The sequence below is a fragment of the Cynocephalus volans genome, chromosome 3 (genome assembly GCF_027409185.1).
Source record: "Cynocephalus volans isolate mCynVol1 chromosome 3, mCynVol1.pri, whole genome shotgun sequence".
NCBI classification, from domain to species: Eukaryota; Metazoa; Chordata; class Mammalia; order Dermoptera; family Cynocephalidae; genus Cynocephalus; species Cynocephalus volans.
This window is the reverse complement of record NC_084462.1, coordinates 156,808,971-156,825,645: the sequence shown is the minus strand read 5'-3', so window position 1 is coordinate 156,825,645 and position 16,675 is coordinate 156,808,971. Positions and strand designations below refer to the sequence as shown.

The 16,675-nt window shown below is 44.6% G+C and overlaps 1 protein-coding gene and 1 long non-coding RNA gene across 6 annotated transcripts in view; one reads left to right on the top strand and one right to left on the bottom strand.

The window, feature by feature from the left end:
• Positions 1–16,675, bottom strand: part of IFT43 (intraflagellar transport 43) — a 135,394-nt gene that overhangs the window by 70,033 nt on the left and 48,686 nt on the right. The window lies entirely within an intron of this gene.
• LOC134373912 (uncharacterized) lies at positions 1,491–9,788 on the top strand. Of its 2 annotated transcripts, none has more exons than XR_010023002.1 (4): positions 1,491–1,700; positions 2,390–2,612; positions 4,980–5,091; positions 9,240–9,788. It is a non-coding gene; the product is annotated as an uncharacterized LOC134373912 (long non-coding RNA). The 2 variants fall into 2 exon arrangements; XR_010023001.1 differs by having other exon boundaries at positions 2,386–2,612.

Below are 16,675 nucleotides of genomic sequence, written 5' to 3'. Positions count from 1 at the left end.
TGCCTTCTGTTACTTAGCCTGCACCTATGGCTTCATGAGGTGTACCCTATTATCAGTTGACAGAGGAAGAGAAGGCTAGGGCTTGGTTTACAGATAGTTCTGCATGATATGCAGGCATCATCTGAAAGTGGACAGCTTTGGCACTATAGCCCCTTTCTGGGACGCTCCTAAAGGACGGTGGTGAAGGGAAATCGTCTCAATAAGCAGAACTTAGGGCAGTACTCCTGGCTGTGCACTTTGCCTGGAAGGACTAATGGCCAGATGTATGATTATATACCAATTTATGGGCTGTAGCCAATAATTTGGCCAGATGGTCAGGGACTTGGAAGGAACACGATTGGAAAACTGGTGACAAGGAAATTTGGAGAAGAGGTACATGGACAGACCTCTCTGAATGGGCAAAGGATGTGAAGATACTAGTTTCTCATGTGAATGCCCATCAAAGGGTGACTTCAGCAGAGGAAGAATTTAATAGTTAGGTGGACAGGATGATCTGTTCTGTGGATACCAGTCAAACTCTTTCCGCAGCCACCCTGTCATTGCTCAGTGGGCTCAGGAACAATGGTGGCCATGGTGACAGGGATGGAGGTTAAACATGAGGTCTGCTACATGGACTTCCACTCACCAAGACTGACCTGGCTACAGCCACCACTGAGTGTCCAGTCTGCCAGTAGCAAAGACCAACACTGAGTGCCCAATATGGCACCATTCCCTAGGGGTGATCAGCCAGCTACCTGGTGGCAGGTTGATTAGACTGGACCACTTCCATCATGGAAGAGGCAATGTTTTGTCCTTACTGGAATAGACACTTTGGATTTGCTCTCCCTGTATGAAATGCTTCTGCCAAAACTACCATCCGTGGGCTCATGGAATGTCTTATTCACCATGGTGTTCCACACAGCATTGCTTCTGACTAAGGAACTCACTTCACAGCCAAAGAAGTGTGGTAACGGGCTCAGGCTCATGCAATCCACTTGTCTTACCATGTTTCCCATCATCCTGAAGCAGCCAGTCTGACAGAATGGCAGAACGGCCTTTTGAAGTCACAGTTACAATGCCAGCTAGGTGACAATACCCTGCAGGGCTAGGGCAAGGTTTTCCAGAAGGCTGTTAATGCTCTAAATCAGCACCTAATATATGGTACTGTTTTCCCCATAGCCAGGTTTCATGGGTCCAGGAAATCAAGGGGTGGAAACGGAAGCAACACCACTCCCCATTACCCCTAGCGGCCCACTAGCAAAACTTTTGCTTCCTGTTCCCATGACTTTACGCCCTGCTGGCCTAGAGGTCTTAGTTAGAGGGAGGAATGCTTCCACCAGGAGACAAAACAATGATCTCATTGAACTAGAAGTTAAGGCTGCCCCTGGCCACTTTGGGCTCCTCATGCCTCTGAGTCAACAGGCTAAGAAAGGAATCACAATGTTAGCTGGAGTGATTGACCCAGACTACCAAGGGGAAGTTGGACTATTATTCCATTACAGAGCTAAGAAAGATTATGTCTCAATACAGGAGATCTCTTAGGGTGTCTCTTAGTACTACCATGCCCTGTGATTAAGGTCAATGGGAAATTACAACAACCCAATCCAGGCAAGACTACAAATGGCCCAGAGTTTTCAGGGATGAAGGTTTGAGTCACCTTGCTGGGTAAAGAACCACGACCAGCTGAGGTGCTCACTGAAGACAAAGGGAATACAGAGTGGGTAAGTAGAAGAAGGTAGTTATAGACACCAGCTATGACCATGTGACCAGTTGCAGAAACAAGGACTGTAATTATCCTCCCTATTTTGTTAAGAATATGTCTGTGAGTATATATGAATATATTTACTGTACATATATTAAACGATTACCTTTGATTTTGTTCCTCTTATTCTCATCATTAACATAAGACTTATTGACTTTATATTAGTATTTAAATATTGTTAACGCTACATGTTAGTATTTGTATTTTAATCATGGGATTCAGAAGAGTAAACATCACCTAAGGGCTTTACCTCCTCTTCTGGGAAAGGGATTAACACATTTTCTTTTGTATGCAGGATAGTTGCATCTGTCAGGCAGAACTATCACATTGTTCTTGTCCCATTTGAAGACTGACTATGGTTTAGGGTGATAAGTATGAAAACCAAGTTGACAAAAGGTGAACTTGTGATGGTTAATTTTAGGTGTCAACTTGACTAGATTAAGGAATACATAGAAACCTAGTAAAGCATTATTCTGGGGTATGTCTGTGAGGGTGTCTCCAGAGGAGATAAGTATGTAAGTAAGCCTCAGCGGACTGGGTGGGAAAGATTTGCCTTCAGTATGGGTAGGCACCATCCATCCACTGGAGGCTTGGAGAAAACGAAATGGAGGAAAACACATATCTCTTGCTCTGTTCCACTGGAGCTAGGATACGCTCTTCTGACTGTGGACAGCTGAACTCGAAACTCTTCAGCCTCTGGGTTCCACGACTTATACCAGCAGCACCCTGGCTCTCAGGCCTTTGGCTTTAGGCTGAGAATCACACCATTTGGCTTCCCTGGTTCTGAGGCTTCTGGACTTGGACTGAGCCACGCTACCAGCATCCAGTTCGCAGACCGCCTGTGGTGGGACTCCTCAGTCTTCACAATCGCGTGAGCCAATTCCCCTAATAAATCCCCTCTCATATGTTTATATAATCCTATTGGTTTGGTCTTTCTGGAGAACCCTGACTAACACACATGGCTCCTATTTTAAATAGAAGAAATTCTGCAGCCAGGGGCCAAATTCATGAAGAAAACTTGGCAAGGGGAAGAGCAGGAATGAGATACCAACTAAATTGGTACCAAAGCTACCTTATATTTTAAAACTATATCACTCTTCTAGAGAAAAAGAAATCATGATGCCTTTTTCTTGCAAGGTTTTCTACCCTTATAATTTGATTGATTGATTGATTGATTATTTTAGTGGTTGGCCAGTACAGGGATCCAAAAGCGTGACCACGGCGTTACAAGGCTGAGGTCTAACCAGCTGAGCTAACGGGCCAGCCCTAACCTTGTAATTTTAAAGCGTCCAATAAAAATCTCAAAATTGCCTCCAAACCTCACTGAGGTAAATTTTACCAAGGCACAGGAAAAAGGAGTCTATTTTTCCCAAATCATATAACATGTCACTAGCAAATCCAAAACCAAAGTTCTACTTCATAAATTATGTGACCTGCCAAATGAGCACCCACAAGGAACACCGAAATCTGAGGAAAGGAGACATCTGCCATTGTAATCCTGGCTACACTGTCTGTTCAGTATCTGGCAGTACACTGGGTAACTGGGGCCCCTTTGGTCTCAGATGTCCCCACACCTGTAATAGTGATTTGAAGCCAGATAACTTCTCATGAACTGAAGTTTTCCTCGGCCTATAGATTGTTCCTCACTTGAACCTCTCCTAAGAGCTGAACCTCCCACTCTCTTTCCGCTCAGTTTCTAGTTCCTGCCATTCGTGTGTTTAGAGACAAGTATATATTAGTAGGTATTGTATTTTCTCTTTTCTTTTAAAGACAAGCAAGAATTCCCTAGCACTCAAATTTTGGCACTTTGGGGTTTTAGGTCACACTAGATCATACTTAGCTCCTGCTGCCACAGTTTGTCAATAAAGTATCTGGTCGAAAGATGAAAACCTATGTCCATGCCCTGTCTGTTGACACCAAGCCCTATACACTTGAAGGTATAGTGAGTTACAAGGCAATTTCTGGGTGAAGTTTGCCCCCTGCTGGTCAGATTAAAAACAACATCTTTGTTCTGATTCAAACTCTAAAAGAGCACTTATCGCAAGGAAAAAAAGGTCGAAATACAGGATGAGCATCCCTAATCCAAAAGTCCAAAATCGGAAACTTTTGGGGCATTGACATGTCATTCAAAGGAAATGCTCATTGTAGTATTCTGAATTTTCAGATTAGAGATGCTTAACCCCCTGCAAATAATCCAAAATCTGAAAAAATCCAAAATCCAAAACACTTCTGGTCCCAAACATTTCAGATAAGGGTTACTCAACCTTTATACAGAAACACTTTTAGTAGCTAAACCCAGTTATGGGCACATGTTAAATGTATGTGTATGCCTGCTATCAAGAAAAAGCAGCAGAGACTTTAGAACTCTAGATATTAGGTATCGCAAATGAATGTTATTTTATTCAGGAAACTTTACTGGATCACTAATTATCTATTAGGCATGAGTGGGAGGTGCTGGGAACTGGGGATCTTTTGCTCAGGATTTTACAATCTGGTGGGAGAAAAGAACACGACAGAAATAACACTAATACCTCCATAAACTCAATACTGCAGGGCCTGAAAGACTCCACCGCCATCTATACACTGTGCAGCTGCTAGATGAGGAAATGGAGAGCAGGAGTCATTAAAGGGACTAACGAAAGCACCAAAGCTAGCTGGATGCAGAGCTGGAACTAGAAACTAAGGTTCACATGCAATCCCTTAGTTTGTGCTGCTAGTTCTACTACGCCCTGAACTTAACAAGCCAAGTGAGGTAGGTGTAAGCAGAATGTCATGGAAGCACAAAGGACGAAACCAGCCATTCTAGTGGGGGGAATCTGAAAGGCTTCCTAGACGACTTGCCAATTGAGAGACAAGTGAGCTTACAACAGCCAGTAAAGCCACAGGAAGATGCTTCCCACTGGAGGAAACAACCTGAATAAAGGTCAGAGGCATGAAGGGGCCAGGTGTGCTCAGAACAGCAGGGGACCTGGTGTTGCTGAATTACAGACAAGGTGGTGGCTGAAAAAGAGAATGGCATCAGAGCTGGCTGGCTGAGTAACCAGACTTGAGCAAGGATCAACTCTATAAATATATACAACGACATTGTTTATATTTATATCAGGGATCAGGAGGAAACTATGGGGCTAGAAATTAACTTTCACTTTCTTTTCCCCTTCAAGGCACTTAGGCTCAGATGTAAAGAAAGATTTCAATGAATAATATGCAACTAATATGCAACTCACCTCATATCCTGCAGTGTAAACGCAGCACAAAGGAGTTAAGTGGAAGGAGTTGTACTGGGAGAGAGAATGGGGTAGAAAAGCAAGCAAGAGGAGCTGCTATTCCACTGGACGGTGCTATTCCCAAAGGTCTGTCACTTTCAGGTGCCACCTTCATGAATTTTGCTACAACTGTGTACTTTCTAAACCTACATAGTATTTTCTTTATTTGAGTCTTTACCTTTACTTTAATAAATGTATTTAAAAGGAAACTTTATATTCTCAATGAAAGCCAGCATCATCAGCCATAGGGAAGGTAACTGTTAAAAAATAAAACGCCGTTTTAAAAAACTATAAATTTTATTTTATTATAGGTAGATATTGCTGTCTGCCAAAAGTGTGAGCCAACAGCTTAACCTTTGTTAAAAAGGGAGATTAGAGAAGTGTTAAACAAATACTACCTAAAAATGGCAACTCTTCCATGGGCATAACAGGAGGGACAGAAAGCTAATAGAAAAGACAGTATCTTTGTGACTCAACACCAGTCTTGGGGAAACACAGCTATGAGGATGGAGGATGAAGAGTGAACTGCGAGACAGAATGTGGGCACTGACACAAGTAAAAGTTGTGTCCACACGTCAAGGGGCAAAATCAGTGCTTCCAGAAACCTTTCTTTCAATTTATTTTTAATCGCTGAACGGAGTGGGTCTTTTCCTTCTGCTGGAGAGAATTTTCTGCTCTGTGAATGAGAAACAAGTAAAGATTTCCTTCTAGTCACTAACCCAACATTTTCTCTGCTCCTTGTCCATATCCTGTGGTTCTCCCAAAAGCCCATAATACCCTGAGACTCACCCAAGTGATGAAAAGGTGCCTCAGGCCATTAGCACGGCCCTCTTCCAGCTGCCAGTGTGTGAGGCCCTCAGGGAGAGCCTCCTAGAAGGCTCAGGGCCCATCCTGGTGAACCCCTGGTAAGGAGGAACAAGGACAACCTGGCACTTCAAAAAATGGCCTCTTGTGCAATGAAACCAGGAGACATTGGCACAGCCACCAGCAACCAGTTCTGGTGGGGGTAGCATGGGCCAAGAAGTAAAATCACTGACAAAACCACTGGGCCAGAAAAAACTCAGACAATGTGAGGGGCATCCATTTCATGTGCATATTTATACCTACATATGCTCAATATTAAAACTGCTTTCAGTTACTTCTCAGTAAAGGACTACAAAAAAAGGAAAGAAGTAGGTGTGATGTTCAAATCTTATTTTTTGAGAGACCAAACCCATCAAAGAGAGAACAAGGAGATCATCTATGTCGGGAGAATTTTAACCAATGGCTGGCATCTCTAATCATTCCCTCCTGGCTTTCAGAAGCTCACACTGCAAAGCAGCGAGTCCCCCTTAGCAGAGACTAGCTGGCTCAGGGGATACAACTTTTTTCCTTGAAAGTTTTTTTGTTCAATAAGATTGCTTCATATGATCAACATCTCATTTCTGGAGGGTCCCAGAGGATTGCAGTAAAGACAATTTTATTCTAACAGACTCACTCTTGCACAAATAGTATAGCGCATGGCCTTTTCATGAACTTGAGATGAATGCATGCAGCTCTCAGGGTTTGAGAATGGGGCATGGCTGTAGAATGAGAGGCACATTCTATTTATACTAATTAGCTGCATGACCTTGGGCAGCGGGGCAAGGTGACATTTAAGGGCCTTTCTAACTCTAAGATGCTGTAACTCAGAGTCACTTAACCTCCCCAGGCTTCATTTTCTCTATCTCCAAATAGAAGCGGCCAGACTCCATGACTCCTCAAGTCTCTCCAGCTCTGTGAATGATCACCCACTCTGCTTCCCCCGATCCTGGCCCCCACCCCCATCTGTTCCCATTAATAACATTCTCTATTCTGACAACCGCCAAGCAGCCCCTTCCTTGCAACTAGTTTATCCAGCCCTAAAATTTCAATCAAGGCAGCGTAATGTGCTGTTTTGGAGATCCCAAAGTCAATACAGCAGGGGGAAAACAAACAAAAACAGAGAGGGAAGAAGGAAAGAAAGGAGGGATCATTAATTTTAGAGACAACAAAGTTAATCCAAACTCTCTTCCTACTTAAGAATTTAAGGCATTTTCCACTTTGGTCCTTCCCTCTCCTTTCTTAGCAGTTGTCAGAACCAGCTTCAGCTTTCCCAATTGCGATGAGAAATTTAACTTTCCCTTTACACTCCTTTCCTCAACAGTTAACCCACTCTTCACATTCCCAGGGTTTTTTTGTTTTTTTCCTGCTTGTTTTGACTCTTTCCTGTCCTCTAGCTCCAAGCACTTGGAAAGAGAGTATCTGCCTAGACCTGCTGAACTCTGCAAACCTACAAATAGGGGCAACTCGAAAACCAACCCTCCTGTTTGGGTTAGAGTGATTGGGGCTCAATCACTCAGGATCAGACCAGCCAAGCTGCGTGTACTGAACTCTGATCTTGGGCCACAATTTAAACAACTAGCTCTAAACCAAGTGGTTCTGAGCATGGGCTCTGGAGTCGGAGGGTGGTGTGTTTTAAATATCCGTGTTCGTTCCAAAACTCATGTTGAAACTCAATCCCCAATGCGACAGTATTAAGACATGGGGCCTTTAGGAGGTGATTAGGCCACAAGGGCTCCACCCTCATGGATGGGATTAGTGCCTTATAAAAGGTCTAGGGGAAACTAGCCAGGCCTTTTTGCCCCTCTGCCTTCTGCCATGTGAGGACACAGCAACAGGTCCATCTTGAAAGCTAAGAGCAACCCTCTCACCAGACACTGAATCTGCTGGTGCCTTGATCTTGGATTTCCCAGTCTCCAGAACTGTGAGAAATAAATTTCTACCACTTATAAATTACCCAGTCTGTGGTACTTTGTTATAGCAGCAGGAACAGACTAAGACAGAGGGCCTGGGTTCAAATCAGAGTTTCACCATTCACTAGCTGTGTGCTCTTGGGCAAGTCACTTAAACCCTGCAAAACGAGATAAATACCACACATTCATAAGGTCATTCTAAGAATCAAACAAGTTAATTGAGGCAGAGCACTTAGCACAGAACTTGGCACATAGAAAGTGCTCAGTGGGGCCGAGCCCGTGGCGCACTCGGGAGAGTGTGGCGCTGGGAGCGTGTCGACGCTCCCGCCACGGGTTTGGATCCTATATGGGAATGGCCGGTGCACTCACTGGCTGAGTGCCGGTCATGAAAAAGACAAAAAAAAAAAAAAAAAAAAGAAAGTGCTCAGTGAACAGTAGCTGCTGCCGCCATCATTTTTCTCACTCCTGTCTCTATTCCCTCTGTTGCTTATCTTTGCCTGAGATGCGGTCTTTCTCCTCCTTGGTGCTGTCACTGAACCCTGGCCCAGAGATGGGTGCTGAGCTGCCTCATGTTTTCTGCTTCCAGGGCTTCCCTCCATCACTCCCCCTGCCCCTTGCTCAGCTTGCCTGAGCCGCCCCAGCCGGCATGCCCAGCAGCCTGCCCCGCCATCCGATTGCTGACTCCACCTCCTCACACAGCCTCACCTCCGGCTGACCACTGCTTTCTATAGCAAAGTTCACTTCACCTCCAGGTTTCTCAGCTTGCATGCCTCTCATTTTTTCCACCTCCTGCCTTACTTTTTCTCGGTTCCCTTCCTTCATTTCAGCCACTTCTGTTTATCCCTGTGTAAAATACAAAATTTTCAAATCCTTTCTGAAGGAGTCCCCACTTCTGGGAAGCTTCTAGAATTAAGTGAAATTGTTTCTGTGCTCTTTAGCATGCCTAACCCTACACATCATACAACATAGTCTTGTCTAGTGAGGTCTGAATCTTAGCTTGACAGGGTCAGACCACAGAAAACAGCTTAGTAACTACACAAAGTCATCTCCCCATATTCTTGATCCAAACCCCAATTTTGTTTGGGGTAACAATGAGCCCAACTAAAAATATGCTATTCCCTAGCCTCTCTCACATGAGGGAAAGGCAAACACCACATTTCTAACCAATGAGAAAGAGGAAGCACCCCCTGAAAAGCACAATCCTCTCCTTCATCTCCAAAAAACAAATTCTTGCTAAGAAAAAAAACCCTTCACTTCTATGTCATTCTCCCTGTGTCCTGCCTGGAAAACAGGTGAGTCCTGGAGGTATAGGAGGCATCACATGACCAGGAGGCAGAAGCATGATGACAAAGGCTCTCACAGTAGGGCAGGAAGACAGAAAGAGCTCCACCCCTCCTGGCTGCTGAACCCGGACCTCCGGTTTTCTGAGACAAACTCCTTTCTGTTTAAACCTTTGCTAATGGGGTTTTCTGTTGCTTGCAGATGAATGCAACCCCAACTAATATAGTACACCTAGTGGCAAATGAGAACTCATTCAAGCCAAGAAGGAACATATATCCAATGGAAAAGCCAACCTCATATAATCACAATTAGTTAACCTTAATATACACTTTCTGGTGGTCTGAAGGTGTATAAGTGCCCTCTGTGCCTATTCAGTAGTTCCCTACTGAAGACTGGAGAACTCGGCCTGCTACCGAGGACTGGAGAGCTCGGCCTGCTACCGAGGACTGGAGAGCTCGGCCTGCTACCGAGGACTGGAGAGCTCGGCCTGCTACCGAGGACTGGAGAGCTCGGCCGGCTACCGAGGACTGGAGAGCTCGGCCTGCTACCGAGGACTGGAGAGCTCGGCCTGCTACCGAGGACTGGAGAGCTCGGCCGGCTACCGAGGACTGGAGAGCTCGGCCTGCTACCGAGGACTGGAGAGCTCGGCCTGCTACCGAGGACTGCTCTGCAGCTCCCACTGCTCAGGCCACCAAATGGGTAGGACAACCACTGAGTGGTCTTAAGCTGTTCTTTCATTGGCTGTTAAGCAAACTGGAAATAAAGTTGATGAAATATAAACATCAGTTTCTAAAAAAAAAAAAAATTATATATATATATATGTATGTATGTATGTATGTCTGTATATATATCGTCTCAGAAAAGAAAGCAACGATTTGAAATGGATGTAAGAGGAGAGCAATTCTTAGTATAAGAACGAAAGACATCACCAATATATGCTAGAGAAAAAGGTGTCAAATGTCAAACTCTAGGGAAAAAGACGAGCAGACCCTCTCTACACCTTGTCCGGCCTAAAAAGAGTACATCTCCCTAAAAAGAATGGAGATGAGAAAGCCCGTAAGAAGAGCCTGTTATTGTGATTTATAATAAGAAATCTGTATCTGGTCCTAATCCAAATATACATTTGGTTTCTGGCACACAGCTCCTAAAACGCTCGGAATCACTGAAGTGCTAAGTGTCTTTTTACATGCTAATGAGATAACTGGTGGCTGGAGGCTCCTGGACAGCCTCAGGATGGAAGGTTGGTTGCCAGAGGAACCAACCACATGATCGGAGGGTTGGAACTTTGAGTCCCACCCCATCACTCACCATCCCTGACCCCTCTGACCACTGGGGAGGAGAGAGGAGAGGGGCTGAAGGTTGAGTTGATCGCCAATGGCCAATGATTTAATTGATCGTGCCTATGTAATGAAGCTTCCATAAAAACCCAAAAGGACTAGGTTCTGAGAACTTCCGGGTTGGTGAACAAGAGTGTATCCATGTGACAGGAGGGTGGTGCACCATGACTCCATGGGAACAGAAGCGTCTATGCTCGGGACCCCTCCAAACCTTGCCCTATGTATCTCTTCATCTGGCTGTATATTTGTACCCTGTAAAATATGCTTTGTAATAAACTAGCAATAGTAAGTACAATGCTTTGCTGAATTCTTTGAGCTACTCTAGCAAACTAATCGAACCCAGGGGTAGGGATGGGGGTCATGGGAATCCTTAATTTATAGCTGGTCAGTCAAAAGCACAGGTAAAACAACCTGGGGCTTGCAACTGGCATCAGAAATGAGGGCAATCTTGTGGGACCCGAGCCCTTAACCTGTGGGATCTGATGCTAACTTCAGGTAGACAGGGTCAGAATTGAGTAAAACTGTAGGACATTCAGCTGGTGACCACTGCAAAATTGCCTGGTGTATGGAGAAACCTCCCCTCACCCCTTCTGGTGGCAGAAGTGAGGTATAGAGAGTGTTGAGAGTGAAGCAGACAAAAAGTTAGTTGATTGTCACATTATACAAAGAGGATTCGACATTGGGAGAAGCAGATTTCTTTTTATATCTGCAAATATCTCAAGATGGTGTCACATCAAAAAGGCATTCAGAAGAAGTGTGACAACGTGTCCCTTGCACCATTGGTAAGACACCTGTCAGGACTTCAGTGGCTCCTATTCTCTAAAAACTGAAGTCATGCCTGAAGTTCAAGGCTCTGCCCACCTATCTCCTATTTCCCTACACAAATCCTGGGCTCAGTCTCCAAGCTGTGCTCATTCAACCATGCTATGGTACGTGCATGTGGTCCACACCCGCCCTGTACCTGGAAGGCCTGTACCCACCTCAGTGTTGGTCAACTGTTTTGTTTCAAGGTAATAACTCGTAGATTAAAATGATGTGTTTCAAGCAGCCATCCAGAAAGTATATTTTGGATGGTCACATCTACTTTTTGAGTTGGGGAAAGCCTTTGAGACCATTAATGCAGAAGAGGCAGAGCCCAAGCGTGCTGAGCTGGTTACATGAGGCTACCTGCACCTCCTCCCCTCTCCTCTCAGCCCAAGGTTCTGCATTTACAGAAAGAAAACTCAGTCTTCTCAAACTTGCCACACCCAAGGCTGGTATATTTGAGATTTCCCAGAATCATAATGGCCTACAGGTAAAAAAGAGAACTCTGAGATCATCTAGTCCAAATTTCCCAGGGAACCTTGGCCCAAAGAGTGCATGTGACTTGCCCCATGGTCACACGGTGAGCGAGTGACCGAAGGGGACTAGCACGCAGGCAGATGTCCTGACTCCTAGTATAGCATGGGGAAAGGGTGGCCCTAAGAAAGGAGGGTGGCTCAGAAATGAGCTCAGGAAACAGCCTCAATGGCAGATGCCTGGTCATAGTTAATGTGCACTTCTAGCACCTCACTCTAGGCTCTGCCCTCGCCCTGGCAACGAAGTCACAGGCTCCCAAACCAGAGGCGCATGCAGCTAGTGCACTGGTACCTGGCTCCTGGGCTGGCTGCCTGGGAATGAATCCAGTTCTTGGAGGGCACTGCAGGGTTAGAAGGGATGATCATTTCCAATGCCTAATTGAACTTAATGACTAGCCTAATTAAGCCTTTTAATGGCAGGGCTGGCATGGCCTTGGCTCGTGCCCCTAAGTGCAGGCTGCATCCTTCGCACTCACCTTCTGCTGGTCAGGCAGCTGGCTGGAGCACAGCTCTGCAGATAGGGAGGCCACAGGAGGTGAGGCAGGGCTGAGGTCACACATTCACAACAGCCCTCAGGGAAGATCTGCTGAAGCTCCACCTTGGACAAAGACTCAACACCAGGTGCAAAGGGGCATAAAAACAGACGGCAGCAAGGCACAGAGAATAGCATGACTCCTACAGTCAGACTTACCTGGGTTCAAATGCTGGCTGGCTACTTACTAGCTGTGTGACTTTGAGCAAGTTATTTACCCTTTCTGAACATCAGTTTTTTCATCTGCATCCGGGAGAATAATAGCACCTACCTATTACTGTTTTGAAGATAAACCAAAACAACTGTGTTTACCACAGTACCCTGCACAGAAGTCACAATAAATGATGTGTATATATGTACGTGTTTATTTGTACTACTTATGTGTGCGTGTGCATGCTTATGCATACAACAAGAGGGCTGTGCAAGACATGTAGGCAGTCCACCAAGAGGTTCTACAGAAGGTGCCAGAGGCAGAATCTGCTCCAAGATGAAGCTGCAAATTTCCTAAAGACTAGAGCTGTTTTTTAAAAAAATCAGTGGGTTGATAATAGCAAAAATAAAAAAACAAAAATAACCTAAATGTCCACCAATGGGAACAGTGCATCCATACCGTGGGATTATTATGGAGCAGTTAAAAAAAAATAAGGTAACATGTACTAACAGATCTCCATGATGACTTACTATTAAGTAAAAAATGAAAAAAATGTGAGGTACAGAACATACTTAATATGATCCTGTTTATGTAAAAACAAAACAAAACAAAAAACCCCATACATTTTTGTAAGTACATCTATTGGAGTGTGTAAAAGGTACCAACAAACTCTTCTAGTAGTTACCTAGAGAGATGGCTAGGACTGGAGGAGATGCTCATTTCAAGAAAATTTAGCTTCATCTGTCTTATTTGAATTTTTATGCCATTAAAGTGTTCTCAGTTTGCTTGTACAACTAAAAAGGACTTTACAAAATAATAGAATCAATAGAGCAGCTTCCACTGAGTTCCCCAGCAATGGAGGGGTTCAGGCAGACCCCAATCAGCACTTACAGACACCCAGAATTTGACAGGGACTGGATGAGACTGGCTCTAATTGTCTAGTCTTGATACCCCTATACTACAGAATAGTCCTGAGAAACAAAGGAATATTCCATAGCAGGCTGTGCTTTTTAGATGCTGTTATTTAAGGATACTTCTGCGGGCAGCTCATTTCTTTCCTGACCCTCAGAGACCCTCTGACTTTACAATCCTCAACCCGTGCCCACCTGGCCCCACTAGCTCCAGAGAATGACCAGACCTAGTCACTGGAGAATTTTCACTTCTGCAAAACTAGAAACTGTAGAAACTGCCAGAAGTGAGTCTTCGCAGGACATGCAAAGAACCCATTCTAGAACCTCTCCTGGTTTTAATTACAACAAAAGTCAAGGGTGATTTAAATTGTTAAGAAGAGCTGAAGGCTGGAGAGGAGGCTGGGAGCAGGCTCTGGGGAGAGGAGGATCGGTGCCTGCACTTGGCAGTCTTGCGGCAGGCCTCCCCACAGGCCAGCCCATGGGCAACTGGGAAGCTGCTCTGCTGACTCAGGCCCTTAGAAGTACAGCCTTGTCTGCTGTGTGACCTCAGGCCCCAGCTGTACCTTCCCTGGTGTACATGAATACTTCGTCTCAAGTCACTGCTTGTTTTCCTCCTGCCTTCCAGGGGCTTCAGGTACTCACCTGCTTAGCTCTACTCCAAGGACAGAACTGACTAGGGCCGCTTGTCAGAAAGACTGCTCCACTTTTCAGAATGGGAAGTAAAGTATCCAAGTGCCACTGCGCATGGGGCTTATGGGGACAGAAGCCGTCACCTTTGACTGGGAAGCACTCGACAGAAATGCAAGGTTCCAATTTTCATACCTAGTCATAAGTAAATTGGTTTTGTGCCCCTAGACAAGCCATCTGGGGCCCTAAACTGCAATGAATAGAACCTAGAACATCTCTGCTTGCTCTGCACTAAACATCCCTCTATCAACCCAAGTAGAAGTGTGTGAAAGTGCCCCCCAATCCTCAATGAGAAAAAAGATTGATGCCTGCTTCCTATCTCTCCCTAGGCTATGGGATCTACATATACCATATCTAAGGGTCATGTTATGGCTATTACATGAATAAAGACTGGGAGTCTGCTTTTTCAACCTGGGAAAATATCACAATTATTGTCTGCTCAAGATTAGTTTTATTGAGATAGGAAATTTTGGAGTATTGTGCAGTCCTTAAAAATGAGGCAGGTCTACCCTATATTGAGATTCAGAAATATCAGCAAGAACTATTGTTATGAGATAAAAGAAAAGTGCAGGATAGATATGGTACCGTTTGTGTGTGTGGTGTGGGAAAGAATATATTAATCTATATTTTTTTGTAAATGCATAGAGTACTTTTGAAAAGAAACACAAAAAAACTGGTTAACCAGTGATTGCCTCTGGGGTGGGGGAACGTGGGTGCCCGAGGACATAGGGAAGGGAGAGAGAAACTCACATTTCATGTCCTACCCTTCTGTATCTTCTGAAGTCTGTACTGTGTGTATTCCTTGTTTATTTAAAAATAAATAAATAAAATTAGAATTCACTGAGTATTCTAATGTCTCAAAAGATGACATGAAGCTATACAATGACCAAACTACAGGATTTGTACTATCTCCACATCCTACTCTCTTTCTCTCTCTCACAGTCTTCCCGAAATGATCCACCTTTCTCAGCTTAGTTGCACTTGAGCTTCAAGGTCAAACAGATTTTACTCCACAAAAAGGCAGCACACTGTGACAAAAAGGGGCTCTGTCTAACAAAGCTAGCCCTGGGTGCCTGTGCTGGCCAAGGAACAGTGTTCTGCTAACACATCCACAGGACGAACAAATGCTTGCCTTCACCTACACCCACGAAGAGTCACTTTCAGTAAGTACCTCACATTGCTGCGCACACTTCAGGGGCTGGGCAGGAAAGGACAGCTCAGCTAAGTGCTTTGCAGACATCCTGTCCTGCCATTATCCATTATCTCATTCCTCCCCACCTACCAGCTACCAAGGCAAATGAAATCTACCAAAATAATACAAGTATTTGAAGGTAGGAAAGGTCTAAGGATAGAATAAGTTTGACATATCTCACGCTTTTCCCTACTTCAGTAAGGATACTTACTTTTCAAAGTTATTTCAAGGTACACTGTCTGCATGTTATTTTTTTCATCTTCAGATCCTGCTGAATGTATAGTTTCCATCAATAAAAAATGCAATTAAATTCCAATTTTAAAAAAAACCTGTAGATCCTCTAAGTTCATTCAAATAAAAACTTCTCTAGTTCTTCCTCTACCATCTTTCTGCCCAGACTCTGAACATACATTGAAAGCAAAGCAAAAAATTACTCATTGGGGAGCCTACACAGAACAAACATTTGTAAGGTGAACATTAAAAAGACATGGTGTTGCTTGGCCCTAAAACCATCTCTTCTGAACTTACCAAGTCTCAGAAGCCACAAGGAGGAAAAGCACATATGCAGGCAAAGCACATGATGATGAAGTTGAAACAGAGGTCCTAGCAGGGAGTTCACCTGAGCATCTCTAACAGCCACAGACCTAGGCAGATGGCTCCTGAGCCCAGCCGCTGGAAATGGGTACACAACTGGCTACTGAGGACCTTACCTTCTCAACCATCTCACATGCAACTGCCCCATCTGATTTCATCAAATCTGCCAAAGCAGCTGGGGTGCTGGAGTGGGGAGTAGCATTGGCTCTTTCCTCATTCTCTTTTTGTTTGTTTGTTTTTGTTTTTATTTTTTCCTGAACTGTTTTGAGATCTCCAGCTGCCTTTGCATTACTAGTAACTAGTTACTATGCAAGAGATTTTTATCTATGTTGTTTGCATCTGGATCAGTAAGCAAAATTGTGTTCATTGATGAAAATCTGAAGGTCAAGGATTAAGTTCTTTTACTTCACTGGGATTCAGGCATAGCTGGTCTGGAGTTCTGTAAGAAACGTCCAAAATTTATTCATTGATCAAATATGTACTGAGCACTTATATATGCCAATCAATATAGACCCAGTGCTACCTTCAGATGCTGCTCCCCACTCCAGCACTCCAGCCGCTTTGGCTGCTCCAGCCATGGCTAAACTAGTCCCAGGTGCGGCTGGAACTGCAGCTTTGGAAAACACAAGCAGGAAGTCTTGGCACTGTCCATGTGGTGTTAGGTCTGCAGGCTTGCAGAATGCAAGAGCTATTGAGGCTTGGGAGCCTCTATCACAGTTTCAAAAGATGTATATAAAAGCCTGGGGACTCAGGAAGAGATCTGTCACAAGGGTGGAGTCACTGCAGACAGCCTTCACTAGAGCAATGCCTAGTGGAAATGTGGGGTCAGAGTTGCAGCACAGAAACCCCATCAGTGCCATGTCTAGTGGAGCCATGAGAGCGGGACCGCCATAAAG